The 18,669-nt window shown below is 39.8% G+C and overlaps 1 protein-coding gene across 8 annotated transcripts in view; it reads right to left on the reverse strand.

Annotated features, from left to right (window-relative positions):
* Nucleotides 1–4,743, reverse strand: part of ADGRL2 (adhesion G protein-coupled receptor L2) — a 180,047-nt gene extending 175,304 nt beyond the window's left edge. For 3 of the 8 annotated variants that reach the window (XM_081225979.1, XM_081225988.1, XM_081225980.1), the window contains exon 1: nucleotides 3,204–3,328. The gene's annotated coding sequence lies outside the window, so the exon portion shown is untranslated. Of the gene's footprint in view, nucleotides 1–2,007; nucleotides 2,190–2,331; nucleotides 2,352–3,096; nucleotides 3,156–3,203; nucleotides 3,329–4,435; nucleotides 4,525–4,722 lie in introns of those variants that run through there. The other 5 variants (XM_081225984.1, XM_081225981.1, XM_081225982.1 and 2 more) reach the window with 5 other exon arrangements.
* Between the last annotated feature and the right edge of the window lie 13,926 nt (nucleotides 4,744–18,669).

An 18,669-nucleotide genomic window follows, 5' to 3' on the forward strand; every position in this document is an offset into this window, starting at 1 on the left:
CAACCAACCATCAAAGGTAAAACTATAAAAAATATGCACTTACAAATCTCCAAACCGTCCCTGAGATTCACTTTCATCTTAAAACTAGGTTTTAGGAAATCTAAAGCTAAATAAATAAAACCAATATTTCCCCAGAAGTTGAAGATAAAATTCTACCTTGACCCATCTGCTCGCCATAAAATGACCCAAATGACCCAAGTACTTGGTCTTATTTGTTTCTTCATTCATGCATATTGAGTTGTTAAAAGAAATTCAGAGAATGTATCTCTCTGCAAATGTAAAACAGCATTAGTACACTCTAGCTATATATATTAAGAAAAACCTCCTTTAAGCTGACCTCTAGAGTTTACTGTCAAGTAAAATACAAAAATTTTGGGACAAAACAATCAATATTCAAACAATTATCTCCATATGAAATTCATGAAAAATCTGAGTATCACTTAGAAATCTTTTTCAAACTTACACTTGCAACGGAAGTTGCATTAACAAAGTCCATGTTGAGTTTTTAATACTCAAAACTCTCTACTGACTTTTTTTTACCTATTAATTTAACAAGTATATTAAAAATAAAGTTTCTTAGGTATAAAAATGTGTCCTCTTATTACTAGATTTCTATTGTTTTATACATTAATTAAAAGCCTTTCTCAGCCATTTTACTAATATAACAAAGTGTAGGCCCTAGAAAAGTATTAAGTTAGAAGGAAACGCTCTCTCACTCTTTCTTCCACTGAAGGGACCACAAGACAGGCAACAGTGACTATCATAAAATAAAAGGTCACTCTTTTTCTAGGAACAAACCATTTATCAATAGAAAATAATTGTCTTTCCATTTGGAAGGGCTCCACAGCAACAGACAATGTTTTTCCCTCACATAATTACAAAACAGTAAAAGTTCAGAAACACAGCCTGAATCCACCTCCCTATTTTTACCCTTTACAATTCTCATTGCCCTTTGGGCCTCCACTTGGAAGCAAATGGAAGACAAGCTGAAGTTTTCTCAATTGAGCTGAAGCTAAGAAACCTTTGATATGCTAATGGTCCCCTTCAAACGGTAAGAATTCACACTTGCATTAATTCAAACAATTTGTGCAGAATGATGTGAAATGGCACCTCTTTTAGAGGCAAGTAACAAAAGGAGAGAATCGGAATGTCTGAAGAAACTAAACAACAGAACATTTGTTCTGCAGTATTCTATCATGCATAAATGTATTGGAGGGTGGAGGGAGGGACAACAAAAAGTTCCATAACACACCTGAACAGAAGTAGATTTTCTTAGATACTAAATTTAAGTTACAAAGTTACCTTTTACCTAGGTCAAGAGTCCCATCACAACTGGGAATGTTGCCAAAGACACCACACAAACTATTCTATTTTTCTGCTGTGGAGTCAGATTGCCTCCTTAGTGCCTGTCTTTTAAGGTTCGCCCAAGATCAAACTTGATTTAGTAAGAGACATCCCAACAGGCAATCATTTACCAAACGGATGTGACTTTTCCTCATTGTGCAACTCGAGTTGAGCAAAGAGCAAACTCGGTGGGGCCCGTTCCAGACAAACACTGCCAGGGAAATGAATGGACCAACCAACGTCCGTTAAATGTACGCCTCTGGAAGAGAGAAGTACACATAGTGTAAAGAATGCAGAAGAAAATTTAAGAATTGGGGGCGGGGGCGAGGAGGAGAGTGCCTAAGAACCTGGGCTTTGTAACGGGAACCATATGGCTGGTGGCTGCGGCTCAGACGCTCCCAGACTGCTTGGAGAAGCTGCTAAGCAGCCTGACACCTTTCAAGAAACAGGAGGAAAACATTTCCCGGGTCTGAATCTGAGACAACAGTTTGCATCAGGAAGAACGGAATGGGGGGGGCCAGAGAAGGGGAAAAGGATGAGGGGGGAGGAGTCCACAGAAGGTGGGGAAAGAAGACGGACACCGCAGGACTTGCCCCTGCAACTACAATTTCAGGGGACAGAGTGAGCAGAGGATAAAAAAAATAAATATGAATAAAGACATACGTTCCTTAGCCACCGCTCATTGACACTTTGGCACAAAGTAAAGCTTCCAGCGATTTCCTCTAACCCAAGCCCCGCAGTCTGGCGAAAGGAACAAACTTTCCAGATCCCAAGCGAAGGACTCTCGCAGGAGTGCCTCCCCAGCACTGCGGCGCTTTCGTCGCTTCCCTCGCCCCCGCCTCTCCACCAGAGGGTCGGGTAGCCCCAGCCAAGCAACGAGCCCACGGTCGGTTAGCGCCGGTGCTGGGGGATGGCCTCCCCGGCCTCGCGCCCCTCCCACACCGTTTTCCCCCGCCGCACCCCACCCGGCACCCGGTTCCCACAGACCAGGCTTCCAGAGACTCGCAGCCCCAGCGCCAAGCCCAAAAGCCCACACCCCATAACTTAGCCCGCAGGCCCAGCGCGGCCCGCTGCTGCCCTCTCACTGCGGGCGCGGGAGGCACTCGGCCTCCCCAGAGCCTGCCGGGTGCCCGGCCCCGCTGCGCCGCCCCTAATCGCTGCCAGCCACGGTGCCGGCCCGGCCACATCTGGCTGCGCTTTGCTGACATCCTCGCCTCTCCACGCCACCTAACCGACGAGAAAAAACCACCCGCAACAACTCATCCCATCCCCCCATCCCCCGACTCCACCCCACCCCACCCCCGTCCACTTGCCCAGAACTCTCTCCCAGCGCTCGGCCTCCCCGCTCCACTCACAGCCCGGGACGGGTCTGCAGGCAGCTGAGGCGGGGGGGCGGGGGCGCGCTCACCTCCCGGCCTCCGGCCCCACCGAGGGTGCGCCCCACCTTCCCCTCCCCAGACGGGCTGTGAAAGAGCGAACGGCACCTTCTGACCCAAGCTTTCAGTAAATCAAAAAATGCCGAACCCAGTCGTACCCTCCCCTCTCCTCCCGGAGCCCCCTGCAACTAGACTACAGCCAGATGAGCGTCTCTACGCTCGCAGGGCGAAGCAGCAGCAGGCTGGACGGGAAGGGGAGTTCTGCGGATCGATTTCCGAGGAGGGGGAGGAAAAGGAGGGGGCGAGCAACCCGAGCCGGCGCGGGTCTCCCCCTTGGCCCGGCCAAACATAAACAAACAGCCGAGCCCCAACTCACCCACGGCTCCCTCCACCTCCAGCATCCAACCCAGGGCGGGAGGCGCAAAGCAAACAGGTCTCCGTAGCCCTTCACAGAGGCACATTGTTCGCTCCCACGGCTCTTACCTCGGTCTGCGAGCGCGCCCCCGGGGGCGGGCCGTCTGGCGCGGGGGCCGCGCGGAGAGAGGCGCAGAGGGCAGCGGCCACCCGGGCCGGCGAGGGTCCAGGCCGGCCGCGAGCGGGTCGCCGGCCGCCGAGTCCGAGCGGGAGGCAGCGCCGTGGCTCGGCGCGTCCTCCTGCTTGGCCGCCGCCGCCGCCTCCTCCTCCTCCTCCAGCCAAGCAGCCAGCGCCGGGCGGCTCCTGGGGTTAGGTCAACATTTTCCTGCAGTTTCCCACACGCCGCTCCGCGAGAGGGGTCTTTTGCACACGCGCACGCGCCCCCAGACCGCACGCTCCCTCGGAAAGATAAGAAATTCGGGAAGCAGAGCGAAAGGGGTGGCAGAGGCAAAAGCTCGACAGAGGTGCGCAGACTTGGAAGTCCCCTCCGAGCTGCAGACGCGGGAGGGGCGGGCAGACGTTGGCGGCGCGAGGCCAACTCAGTTCGTCAGGCGAAGCCCCTCAGCCCGCCGTCCGCGCCGGCCGGCTGGCATCCCTCGAGCCGACCCTGCGGCCTGGGGCGGGAGACTGCAGCGGCCCCTCCTCACATTTCGGGTCTCCGGGCCGAGGCTGAGCGGTGGCCGCTGCCCCAAGACTGGCTGAAGGCGAGGATTGGGGCTCGGGGAAGCGGGGAAGTGTAGGGACGAGACACGCGACGCGCAGCAACGGAGGGGAAGTGCCCCCCCACCAACGATCCCAAGGATTCTCCGGTAAGCTCCCAATTTCGCTCCGGTACCTCTGCGTGTGTGAGTGTGTGAGCGGCGAGAGTGTGAGGGAGAGAGGGAGCGAGAGGGAGCGAGGGAGAGCGAGGGAGAGAGAGACGGGGGAGTGCGAAGTCCTGACACAGACTCTCCGCGAGGTCTGAACTGGAGTCACCTCCCAGCCTCCTTCTCTTCCTCCTCCTCCTCCTCCTCTTCCAACACCTCCTCCACCCCAGATCTCCACCTCCCCACCCCCGCGAGTTCGGCTAATCATATAAACATATTAACTTGTATAGCGGCAAAGGCCAAACCTCTCCCTCCTGATTTTTCCAGCAAGGGGCTCAGGCAAACTCAAAAGAAGATTACAGGCAGCTAAGTACAAAACGTGGAGCAGATAATCTATAACTCACTGCCGCCCAATGGCCATTTTCCACTCCATTTGAGCAGCTGCGTCGGTGATGCACCCGAGCAAGGGGGAGGGAAGCGAAAGGGGACACTTACGGGCTCGAGCTGTTCGGGTGGCGGTGGCCCAGCAGCCGCCCGAGAACAGGCCGGCCCCGGCTCCCCCGGCGGGGCGGCCGCAGGGCTGTCCGGGCGGCGGCGGCGGCGGCGGCGAGGGACGCGCGCGCACGGCCGCTGAACGCGCCTCGGAGGCGGCCTGCAGTGGCTAGCGCCCCTCCTCTCCCTCCCCAACGGCTCGCCCCCCCGGGTCTCGGGGCTCCGCATCCAGCCCCCAGCGTCAACACACCCATTCCATCCCGAGCCCCACCTCCCCAAACTCCACTCACTGCGCGCTCGGTCCTCCGCGCGCTCCGCTGGCGCGCGCTGTCCATCCTGTCCACACACACGCACTTTAAAAACATTTATTTTATTTCTGGAACGGGGTGAAAGGTATTTGGGAGAGCGCGGCGCTCCGGCCTCCGAGGCGGGGGGCAGGGGGCTGGCCCGGAACTCGGGGTCCCCTCCCCTCTTCCCTCCAGGCTCAGGAGCTCTCTCCTAGCCTGCACTTCGGAGAGGCGCCCAGGATGCGTCTTTTACCCACCCCGTCTCCAGGTTTTCTCTTTTCTCCGCGTGGCGAGCCGGAGGCCCCTAAACTTTTAGTTTCCGCGGCCCTCCTTTTGTGTGACTGCTCGGAGGAGAAAGAACGTCTGTTCGCCTCGGCTGCCTCCGTCCGGCTGGGGCGCGCGGGGGACGCTCCATGGTTAATGCGTCTTTGATACCTGAGATTTCCGGCGGGCTCGTTAATGAAAGTTACATTTTTTTTTAATTGCTATGACTTTTTCTTTGTAGTTACAGAGAGCTAGCCAAACTTTGACTTTATTGACTATATTTCACAAGAGGGTTTTGTTTGTTTTTGATTAAACCCACCAGGATAAGCAAAGGAAGGAAAGGAGACTACAAGGCTCTACTCGCAAGTGCATTCATCGTGCTGTTTAGGTCTGTTTCCCTCATTTCCTTACATTGAAACTGCTTTTGCTCTTGTCCTCTGACCACACTTCCTTGCGCCTCTCTGTTAGTAGTGTTAGCAAACAGACAGACAGCGCCTACGATGGACCTAAACTAAAGAGAATAGACCACGACGGAGAAAATCTTGCTTAAAAAATGTTCGAAAGCCAGTTGTGTCCTTTGCATACGAGTAAAATCAAACCTGGATTTTTTTTTAATTACAAAATTTCTGAGCTAAAATGTATTTCTAAATCACTGTTTATACTAATGAATGAAGGCATCAATTAAAGAAGCATGTTTGCATTGGTTTTCAAGAAAAACTGATTCTCCAAGACTTAAAATCTCTAGAAAATAGGATGAAACTTGAGCTTCTTTGCTTTCAGAAACAATATGTACTTTTTGTTGCTGTGGGTATGTTGCAGTCATCATACGTCAGAAATCATTTCAAACAACAGTGTTATTAAAATGTCAACAGCAGTTGTTCAAAAGACATGAAGACTCTAAATACCTATATTTTGTCACAAAGCCAGATATTTGTAGTACTAAGGTAAATTCAGCTATTAGTCAAGTTTTCTCTCAACTTGTAAAAAATCAAGTTAAAAGTACATATGTGCAAATAACTGAAACATGCTCTTTTGGTTGATTCATTATAATTCTCAGGTTCAAAGAAGAATCCTTGATGATCAAATTTTTTTCTACTTAAGGTATTGATGTTTTAACATTCTCACCAATACAAAAGATAAGAGGAGCCACACAGAGCATTGGTGCTTTAAACCACATGAACACTTCCATTTGGAATTTCTTAGATAACATAATTCAAATATTATCGGTGCAGGATATAAACTAGTCTAGGAAAAAAAAAAACATTTATGCAGAGCTAGTGTGAAACCTTATTTCGTTTTTACATCTGTCAAAATTTATACATACGACAGATCTACCTAGGAAAACTAAATCAGGCTTCTTTAAAGTAGTTGAAAAGAAGGAAGACTTACAGAATTCTCAGACCTCAGTGGTCATTTATATCACAGTCTCCTTTGGAATTTAAAATTATTTTATTCAGTATTGTAAGCCAAGATATGTCAAACTGATAATAATTTGCATTTACCGAAAAATTTTAGCCCTTTATATTGTTCATCTTTGAAGATTTTTCATTTATCTAGGCATGATTCGCACGAAGTCCCAATGAGTGCATGGATCAGTTTAATGCTATTTTCTTTGGGGAGGCAGAACTTGGACTGAAGTTTTTATTTAGTAAGCTTAGTAAGTAATCAATAGAAAATTTTGCCTGAATTAAGCTGTACGTGTGTTGGCTCATTTACTTGTTTATTTAACTCTCTCAGAAAGAATCTCAGGAAGAACCCACTGTGTTCATTTCTTAGGTCTGATGCACTTTGACGCTCAGGACATAAGTGAGTCACTCTCCACTATGTTCCTGAAGAGACTACAAAAAAAGGAGGATGCATGGGAGGGGAAAGAAATTGTCAGAAGTGGGTTAAATCTATAGGGAATGGGAAATGCCTCAAACAAGTTTTTAATTTTAACTCAATAGTATATGTATTTTATAGAATTCAAAGAGTTCAGCACTTTTTTCTTAAGCATATAATAAGCTTGCTGTTTCTATAATTATATCTAAATGTATCCCTTCTCTAGGATAATGTTTTAAATATTAAAGAATTTTTAATTCTTTCCTTGCACTTTACACATAATAATGCTTCAACCTTCTTTGTATTCACAAAGAATTGAAACAGAGCTTTTAATTGCATTGATATATTCAAGATTAAGCTGTTAGCCACAAACCTGCCATTACAAAGGAACACTTAAATGACACACACACACATCCAGAAAACATAATTTGTCTGACACTTCATGACAACTCAAAACATAATTTGTAACAATACAGGTGTTATAGTAGAAAAAAATGAAATGAGAAACTTAATAATGTCCACAGATGTTAGCAAGCTAAGGGGAGTTGGAGTATGTTATGCATTCCCTGAAATCCAATCAATTTAACTACACAATCTATACTATTATTTAAGTAATGGCAAAATCATTGACTTATTCATAATACTTGCTAATTGTTTTTAAAAATAAATTCTACAAAGGACAAAGGAAACACCCATTTCCATTTGTTTTATGTTAAATCAACATCTAACCACGCATGGTGATTTCATTCAAAGAAAACAGAAGGAACTCATTAGCTTATGTGGTTTGAGAGATTGATGGGCTTCAAACATTTTAACCATACATGTTTTTTCCAACTGTAGAAACTCATGTTTTTAATTTAAACATCTTTATGAAACTAAAGATTATTTTATTCAATGGATTCACATATTTCTGATACAGAAATTGTGCTAATTTTTAAAGCTATTTACCATCCAGGCATCTTCGTTTAGAGGGAAGTGATGAGGTACTTGTCAAAATACAAATATGAATGATAATAGTATGGGTACCAATTTAACGAATCTGAAAAAGTATGAAAATGGGCGTGGTTGCAAAGTATCGCGGTTAGTATAAGCCAGTAGAACACAGTGAGTAACCTCTTCAATGCCCCACTCCGGCAAACTTGGATATAGGTAAGCCAGTTCTAAAAGGGGCCACATGGAGGTGGACTTGGGTGGGGCAGAGAGAGGATCCAGGTCTTGATGCTGGATCAGAAATTGTGTGAAGTTTGAGCTACAAACTGTAGAGAACTACCAGTGAGAATAGATTGTATTCATTATTTTTGCCTTTGATGAGAGAGCTCTGTGAGAGTTCTAAAATAAAACAAATAAAAACATGTGAAACTGCTCTAGTTTCTAATACAGAAATAGAAATAAAATTAGCTAGATTTCATCCTAAACTTTGTGTTCCCTTTTCTTCGTTACTGTTCAATGTTGCTTAGTGCTGAAACGTTTTCCCTACTCTAGAAAATAAATCTTTTAAAGCTCTAGAGCAGATCAAAGCAATTATGTGAATATCCAGACTTAACTAGAACTCGTTGAAAGTTCCTAGCATTGTTTTTCATTTTAGTTTTGCCATTCATGTAGGCTGAAAAGAAATCAGAACTCATTTTCCATGAGAGAATAAACATATGAAAGCATTTGGGAAAGCCAATAAGCTTTTAATTCTTCTCCCAGTTCTCTCCAGGCTGAGTAAATCTTGGTCCAAGAAGGCCAAACCCTATCTAAACTGTAGAGATGCAGTCTCCAAGAATAATGATAGTTTAAACTGTATTATAAATATGATTATGGTGTGCTGTATTTAATGATATTATTTAGAAGTACCTGATCACATATATTATTAAATACCTATCAGTTTGTAATTAATACTTCTTAAAAATATCCACCAAAAAAACTGGTAGCTTGACTCTTTCTGTGCACTTAGAGTATTTATGTATGTCTAACTGTGTATAAAAGACTATACAATTTTTATACCATTATGATACTCAAAAGTAAGCGAGTTAAAAAAGTTGCCCCTCATAATATTGCTCCACTGAGTCTTACCCAACTCAAAGTTAGTCTTTCTTGCTTTCGCATAGATTATTCTCATAATTGTTGGTAATATCTGCACCTTGAGGATTTTCTATAATCGTGTCTTATAGATCTTCTATCAATGTTTCTGTCAAACAGGAAGTGTAACTATAAGAACACTCATTTTATAGAAAGCTGTCTATGACTTCTTATAATAATTATTTTTTCATCATAAATTCTCATAACCAAATGTTTTCTTATTAAAGTATGTAGTTTAAAATTGAGTCTCCTCGTCCCTTTTCTATACATGCAAACCTCTGTCAACAATACAGATAAGGGGCTTCCCTGGTGGCGCAGTAGTTGAGAATCTGCCTGCTAATGCAAGGGACACGGGTTCGAGCCCTGGTCTGGGAGGATCCCACATGCCGCGGAGCAACTAGGCCCGTAAGCCACAACTACTGAGCCTGCACGCCTGGAGGCTGTGCTCCGCCACAAGACAGGCTGCGACAGTGAGAGGCCCGCGCACCGCAATGAAGAGTGGCCCCCCGCTTGCCACAACTAGAGATAGCCCTCACACAGAAACGAAGACCCAACACAGCAATAATTAATTAATTAATTAATAAACTCCTACCCCCAACATCTTCTTAAAAAAAAGATGAAATTTCTTTAAATTTTTTTTAATTCTTAAATTAAAAGTAACCTAAAAGCACAAGTCTTTGTGAAATAGCAATTTCACGCAAGTTTAAATTGAATTTTTAGTGCCTCTGAGAATATGACTGATTATTCATGTCATAGCTCACTGTAGTATGGCAAAACTTGCAAAAGGCTTTTAAGAGTCAGGAAACAAACTCACAAATGCCCTCTTTGCATTTTAGAAAGTGAGTCAAAGATATAATTATATAACACTTCTAATATTTCATACTAGAATACATTGAAGTTATCCTAATGATACAGCATAAAATGATAATTGAAATATGTGATCTTAGTATTTTTAAACACAAAATTGCTTTGGTACAGTTTTGAAAATATTTGATAATCTAAAATTGTGTAACATGAGATGTTTGACCTTGACTCTTTTATGGTATAAGCTGTTACTAACATTATTCATTATTTTGTCCTCTAATTAATATAATGGTTATTTTTTAACTACACTTATCTTTTTTACTGTATTTTTAAAAGGCGTTTATTGGTTGTATATATTTTAATAAAAATAAATTTGAGCATGTGGAAACTAGAACAGCAATTTGCAGAGATTTTTCTTCTCAACCAAGTTCTCATCATAGTTTCTTGATAATAGAATGTTGCCATCTCTATTTTCAAGAATAGTTTAAATTTTTATAATTAAGTTTTCAACTTATTGCAACTCTTTACAATGCATTCTTAAAGTCACTATGAAATCCATCACTTAGGTCCTAGACCAAACAATGATGTAATAGGCATACATTTTTGTGATAAGTAAAAGTGCATTAGAAAAGAATCTTTTATTTTCTTTTAATTAGCATCCAAATTTAGAATCATACTAAAATATCATCGATATCTCAAAGAGGTACTGAAATTATTTGGTAATGATAAGGTTTTGTTGAGTGATATTCAATGAAGAAATTCTGGTTTAGGTTAAACAATAAAAACACATAATCTCTCCAGCTATTCTACATTAAAAAGAAGTTGCCAAACTATCTCCTAGGTAATATATTCTTCTTTGTGTGTGTGTGTGTGTGTGTGTGTGTGGTACGCAGGCCTCTCACCGCTGTGGCCTCTCCCGTTGCGGAGCACAGGCTCCGGATGCGCAGGCTCAGCGGCCATGGCTCAGGGGCCCAGCCACTCCGCGGCATGTGGGATCTTCCCGGACCGGAGCACGAACCCGTGTCCCCTGCATCGACAGGCGGACTCTCAACCACTGCGCCACCAGGGAAGCCCGATAATATATTCTTTGAATGATTTTGATTCAGTGATGGAGATGTGCTACAATAAACCATCCACACTCTTATCCAACTATCCTGGTTACCAAAATCACATATCTACAATATAACTAAAGAGGATTATTAGTGCATTAAAAGAGTGTTCCCCTTCATTATGGGACTATAATTTATGACACCAATTTAATTAGTACTATGTCCTTACTACCTGAATTTAATGACCCAAATTCAAACCACGTATATTTCATTGTTCAGACACTGTAGAATACACGGCAAGAAAAACTAATTTCCTGTTTATTATCTAATGATAATTGAAACACAATAATTCATTATAATATACTCTGCTACTGCTATATATGAAGTGGCATGTCTCAAGGAAAGAGATTATGGAAATAACATGAAAAATATTTATAGTCTGTTAAAATCAGAGAAAAGTTGAATTTGTTAAAATAAAATCAGAGAAAAGAATGCTAGCTATAAAATGTAAATGTTTGAGAAATCAAAGTATGTAAACTATTTTTAAATAATATGGATCCCCAGAAGACTATCATTTATCACTTTAAAATAAACTTATGGGTAATCAAATAAGGAATCTGAAAAATATTTTTTTAAATGAATTTTGACATTTCATATAATTATTCAGTGTTTACTTGCCAGTGCCCTGTTACAAAATGATTTTAAATATGATTTATATAAATCAAAAAGAATTATGCAGATGTAGATTTGAGATGATAATGCTGGCCTGTTGTTTATATTGAATATTTCTATACAGGAGAAAATCATGTGATGTCAAAAATAGATACTAAATTCAATCTTTGGAAAACTCTTTAACTACTTAGAGAGATTTATAGCTTATCAAAATTCAGAGGTAAAATATTATACCTTATCACTGAGGGAAGTCTATCTTTGCCTGAATTTTCCAGTTAATGAAAGAAGTGTTTAAATACTCTAGTTAGATTATTAACTTCTACAAAACTGAAACAGATGTGTGTCTTAGTATGCCATTAAGTTTATGATTTACATAGAAACCTTACATAAAGCTGAGCAGAGGCCAATGATTCTAATTTGCTCTAGATTTACAATAACCTGATCTGGTTTTTGTAAGTATTGAAACACTTTTTAAACAAAATTAGAAAGCAGTTGTGCTTTGTGTGATTAAAGATGCAATTCCCTCCGGAGTAATGAGAAAAGTTAGAACATGTTTCTTTCTTTATGGATGTTTCTATTATAAACATGAGTGCTATACATTATATATTTTTGTTACTATGATTTCCTTGTTTTTAATTATAAAATAAACCAATTGAATTTCACTGGAGTCTCAATTGAAACTATGCCAAAATTTAGCTGAAGAATGTGTACTGAGCTTCATAAAAATCCTTAAAATTTTTCCCAGGGTATTAAGGTCTTGTTATACAAATACTAGTTCACCATAATTTTCTAGAGCAAAATAGCTTTCTGATTAAGACCTCCACAGCAAAAAGACTTGAGTGCTAAATATATTTCAAGCGCTAGAAAAAGGCATATATAAAATTGTTCAAGACTAATGATCACTGGATTCATATAAGTTACAAATAGGAAAAAAGTTCGTTTATTTTATCTCATTACACAAATAATAATAGTTATGGCACTATTATTTAAACCTCCTTCTACTTTGCTTGGTGAATTGTAATCCATCAGCTCCTAAAAACCAAATCTATAAAAATACATTATTTTAAACACTGTGAATACTGTTTTCTTAAAAAATCAGTCAGAAATGTTGATATAAATATCATTGTAAGCATTTGCGTGTATATTTATGTTTATAGAAAATAAGTACATGCAAAAGTATTAATTCATTAAAAGTTTATCTCTCATAAAACCTTTATTAGCCCTTGAAGTCTTTGCCACTTCATTTAAAATGATTTATCTTTTGAATAACAAGGTTCCATTAATCTGTTTGACAAAAGAATTTTTCAATCATTTAAATAATTTATTTGAATGAATTATTTAATTTCTGTAAAATATGTGCACATGTATATGTATACACCTGTGTCTATATATTTGTCTTCTGGCACAATAACACAGAAGAAATACAAAACAGAATTCAGAATACATTGTCCTTGACACCAGCAGTGTGACTTGGTGTTGCTGCCCATGTGTGCTTTGATCACCCACTGTTTGCACAGGACCCCTGTTAAAAGGCCATTTGTGCTACATTTGACACAGCAGGGTGATTTAATGTCAGAGAAACATGCATGTGATTTTCTATATTCATTTTTAATCCTGCATTTTTACTGAGATTGTAGGCTGACATATTTTTCAAAATGCAAGACTAATAAAGGCAATTATTCAACACTAGGAAAACCTGCTTTCCTCAATTCAGTGCTCGAGGTGCTACTGAAAAGTAGTAAACATACGCCATCCCCAGAGAAATAAATCATCTGTGGAAACAGGGCAAATGCACATGGAAAATAAATAAGAATATACACAAAAATTTATAAGCAAGTACACAAAACTAGGACATAAAAACTTATATAATATGTTTAATATGCATGGCATTCAGGAATTTTAACTATATACTCTCTCTTCACAGACTATTACTTCACAAAATTTTCTCTCAAATAGATCTTATTATTCTTTTCCCCTGAAGATGCATTTTTATTAATAAAAATAATGAAACAATTGGATTTTTCTCCAACTTTGGAGAGGTTATGGAATAAATTTATGATAAGTTATCATCAATTTTATTTTTAAACATGCAGGGAAATAAGCTTTCACTTACGTATCTCCTACACACAACAAAACAAGTTTTACATCATATATATATATATATATATATATATATATATATATATATATATATATATGGTAAAACCTTCTAAGTCACCTTTCTTTTGGAAACTCTATCCAGTTTTTTTCTTTGTAGTACTGTTCCCCTCTCTATTATGTAAGGTTTTGGTGGGTTCATTCGGGTTTTATTTTAATATTGTAATCCATCCTTTCAACAAATTTCTTTTAACTTTAATTTACCAGGGAGGTACTAACTTTACTTACATGAAAATCTCAATCTGTGCTTGTGACAAAATTTGAAGTTTCTGCTTCTCCACTTCTTTTCCCACTTGTCCAACCATCCGTAAAACCAGCTATAACACTATACCATTGTATACCCATTACTCACAATACTCAAATCTTAGTAAGGAGGTATGAGAATCACTCAGCACTCTCACACAACTTTTAAAGCCCCTGATATACCAAAGTAGCATCATGAACTCTCAGGGAGACAGTAGTCTTTGAGAAGTTCGTTAGATGTCTAAAACTGCTTTCTGGAACTTCCTCTCTGGAAGCACCTTCCTCCCTACCTATGTTCTTGTATCTAGAAATGTAAATAGCCTCCCAAATATCTCCAAGTTGTATGATACAGGAAGTAACATTATACTGCTTAGAATGGTATGCACCAATCAGATGAAGTCATTTTCTAATCACTTCTCCTACTCTCAGATTTTTGACAAACAGTGGCTTCTTTATTGTCTAGCAAAGGGCCTGAGATGTAGTTGGTTGTTGGAAAGCATTTATGGAAAAATGAGTTAGAATCCTATAATCATAAATACTATTATAATATTTAGTTCAATAAGGCAGCTACTTGTTATACAAATATTATAGCACTGCTTTGCTGATGTAGATATTATAAGTCAAACAACCTAGAAATCTTGTACAAACGTACTAATCACAAGTGTACATATAAACAACACACACATAAATTTACTTCTTAACAAATTTGTTTAGTCAATTTATTGAAATGTTTTTATAGGCCATATGTAAATATTTTAATATCTACACAAATTAGCGATTACAATGAAATTTTAATGTCTTCCAAAAGTTAATAACAATGTTTGTGTGTATGTGTGCTTTTACGTGAAGAGAAAAACAAATAGAGACAAATGGTTCAAGGAGTTTCTAGCACTATTAATTATCTTAGCGTGTGTCTGTGCCTCTGTCTGTGTGTGTTGGGGAGGTAGGAAGTAGGCAGAAAATTAATTAGTGCATTTGAGTTTTTCAACTCAGAGAAGTTGAAAAGTTGGTTTTCGGTTCCATTTTACCTAGAACAGTCCTTCTCCCTTCGACTTTTTCTGTCCCAACAACTTATATAAGATAACGATGTGTCTATGGAACCTCAGAAATTAGAATAAAGGGGCTTACATGAAGCTTTTCAATGGTTATATTTTGCACCCCAGCACTTTGGTCTTATTTAAAGGCAAAACATCTGACATCTTATACATTATGGTAAAAAGTATCATACTTCCATTTTAGTTCACTTATGATTCACTAAGCAAAGACTGGAACCCTACATTCAAGAGCCAAAAAGCATTTTAATCAATTTTTTCCTTCCAAATCACCAGCAAATGTTATTAATATTATCTTAAAGAGTAAATATGGTGACCTAAATGGGAAGGAAATCCAAAAAAGGAGGAATATATGTATACGTATAGCTGATTCACTTTGCTGTACAGAAGAAGCTAACACAACATTGTAAAGCAATTACACTCCAATAAAAATTAATTTTAAAAAAGAGTAAATTAGGGCCTCCCTGGTGGCGCAGTGGTTGAGAGTCCGCCTGCCGATGCAGGGGATACGGGTTCGTGCCCCGGTCTGGGAGGATCCCATATGCCGCGGAGCGGCTGGGCCCGTGAGCCATGGCCGCTGGGCCTGCGCATCCGGAGCCTGTGCTCCGCAACGGGAGAGGCCACAACAGTGAGAGGCCCGCATACCGCAAAAAGAAAAAAAAAAAAAAAAAAGAAAGAAAGAAAGAAAGAAAACTTACCAAAATATATTAGTAAGTACTTTGCTATCTAAGAAAATCACACTGAATATTATTTTATCTTTCTTTGATGACATGGAATTTTTCAGTGTTGAAGGACCATCAAAATGAACATTGATTATCATAGCACTTATTACACATCACTGTATTTATTGATTTACTCCTCTCCCCTAGATAGTAAGCTCCTTAAAAATCTCACTAAACTTTATATGCCCAGCATATAATAGAGATCACAAACCGCTGACCTATATAAAATCTAACTGACAAAGGTAATTTATTAGCCCCATATATGTTGGGCCACACAGTGTTTTGTTTTGTTTTGTTTTTAATCTACTTTTTGTCAACTTTTAAAAATTAAAAGGCTTCAATTAAAACTTGGATTTCCAGCTTCTGGGGTGGGGGGGGAGGAAACATCCAGCAACTTTGACATATATTACCTCATAGCAACACTCGGCAGGAGAGGCTTTCCCTTTCAAACAAAAGGTCCACTCTTGGACTCACCACATTCTCCACCATTCCTTATTACCTCCTCATAACGAAGGCAGTGTCTTGTGCCTCGAGTGACCCAATTTGTGATAATGTTTTGTGTTCTACTTTAACAGTGGCATTAAAAGAATGTGAAATGTATCTTCACCTCTATATCTGTAAAGTGGGAAAGGAAAGATAGATCAAGAGGACTATATATTTCTCCCAACTGCCTTTCACTCACTAACTTTTTCTTCCTGGCTCCTGTAAATATTTTAATTTTTGAGCTCCAATGGCCAATAGTTTATATGTGAACAAATGTGTGAATTATACTGTTAATACGCATTATAGGCTATGAAGAAATGTATTAAGTAGTAGTAATAGTGCTTCTCTGTGAGGCTGTACATATATACTAACTCCTCTGTGCACTTACTACATAACTCAATAATAAAGTTATAGTGCCCCCCCTTATTCTTACTGATTGGCTTAATCCTCTCTACTTATATTCACATTTAATAGCTTTCTCTTTTTCTCCCCACTTGAAACCACTTTCCACCACTCTTCCACTGATGTTTACTCCTGCACTTTCTTTTCTTTCTGAGACCAGTTCAGTTTCCCTACAGGGGAAGGTACCTTGGCATTAACAAATGATGATTTTGATTCTTCTGTAATACCTAATATCCCATAAATATAGCTCAAGGGAGGACAAATGAAAGGAACCAGTCTTTTTAAACCAAATAAATGGAAACAAACACCCTTTTAAGGATTAATACCTACAGTTTAGAAGACTTACTAGTTAAACAAATAATTAAGACGTTAATTTAGCAGAAACTGTTAAGTGCAAAATGTTTTAAAGCAAACAAGCTAAGCTTTTACTAAAAATTACTAGAAGTAATTGATTGTCTCAGATATGTTCAAAAAATATTCTTTCTTAAGATTATACTTTTCAAAGGAGACTATTTAGAATTGAGATTATCTACTGAACCTGAGTTAGGAAAAAAAAATTTTTTTTACTATTGCTAATGTATGTCATGTTTCTTATTTTTAGTATAATTTGTATTATTATTATTATTAATTTTATTTTTTTATTTTGATTTACAAATTTGTATTATGATTATAGGTCAAAACATTTGCCCATGAACCATAACTCTATTTTACATAACTATGCCACCTAGAAAATGTGATCATAACGAACTACTCCACAAAGTGGAGCTAGCATTTAAAGATTCCTATAAATTATATTGTTCGCATAATATCCTTTGTATCAGTTAAAAATCCTGAGTAAGGGCTTCCCTGGTGGCGCAGTCCGCCTGCAGATGCAGGGGACACGGGTTCGTGCCCCGGTCTGGGAAGATCCCACATGCCGCGAAGCGGCTAGGCCCGTGAGCCATGGCCACTGAGCCTGCACATCCAGAGCCTGTGATCCGCAACGGGAGAGGCCACAAGAGTGAGAGGCCCGCGTACCAAAAAAACAATCCTGAGTAATGTATACATTCTGAAAAGACCTTTGTGCTCATTTCATAGTCTTATTGAAATACTGATCTCCCCTATTTAACAGTTTTACAAAATTTTCAATTACTTTTCTTAAAGCACACAAACACCTGCCTACCATTCTTCTTCTTCTTTTTCTTTTTTAATACAGCAGGTTCTTATTAGTTATCTATTTTATATATATTAGTGTATATATGTCAATCCCAATCTCCCAATTCATCCCACCACCCCCATTTTATTATTTCATTAAAAAAACTATCTAGGCAGCTTCACCATTAAAACTTTATTAGAACAATTATATCTGTCAATTGTCGGGATAGACACCATTTAAAAAAAAATCATCACAAATCATTTCCCTTGCAACCTAGAAACAGATATTGGCATATATGATTGAATCTCCTTCATATTAGAAGTTTTCTTTTTTTTTTTTCACTAAGCAAGGCACTTCTAAATGATGAAAACAAAATTGAGCTTCCAGTAATTATAGTATTTATTTTTCAAAAAGTTTGTCTTGGACTTCCCTGGTGGCACAGTGGTTAAGAATCTGCCTGCCAATGCAGGGCACACGAGTTTGATCCCTGGTCCGGGAAGATCCCACATGCCTGCAGAGCAACTAAACCTGTGTGCCACAACTACTGAAGCCCGCACACCTAGAGCCGATGCTCCACAACAAGAGAAGCCCGCACACTCCAATGAAGAGTAGCCCCCACTCGCTGCAACTAGAGAAAGCCTGCACACAGCAACGAACACCCAATGCAGCCAAAAATAAATAAATAAATAAATTTATTTAAAAAAAATTTGTCTTTTCTCCCTTTTCACTTTTCCTGACAAATTGTAAGGTTAAAGTTACATTCAATTCATAAAATTGGATAATTAATTCGGCCAATTAACTTAGTCTGTGTCCATGCTAAAAAGTATGAAACATATTTACTGTTATTTTTGATTCAATAGAATACATACATTAAGAAGCGAAATTTCTTTTCTTGGTGCTTAATGAGCATTCCACGAGGCTATACCTAGGTGAAATCATTTATGTTCACTTCTTACTTAAAATTCTGCAATTTCGTATAGTGAAGAATTTAGTAAATACCATTTTAAATCACTTTTCTCTCCAAAAGTTTTTGAAACAGCACCACTGAAGCACTTGACATATCCTTTCCAAAAAGGCATAAT

This window comes from Mesoplodon bidens (genome assembly GCF_964165515.1).
Source record: "Mesoplodon bidens genome assembly, chromosome: 2".
Classification (NCBI taxonomy): domain Eukaryota; kingdom Metazoa; phylum Chordata; class Mammalia; order Artiodactyla; family Ziphiidae; genus Mesoplodon; species Mesoplodon bidens.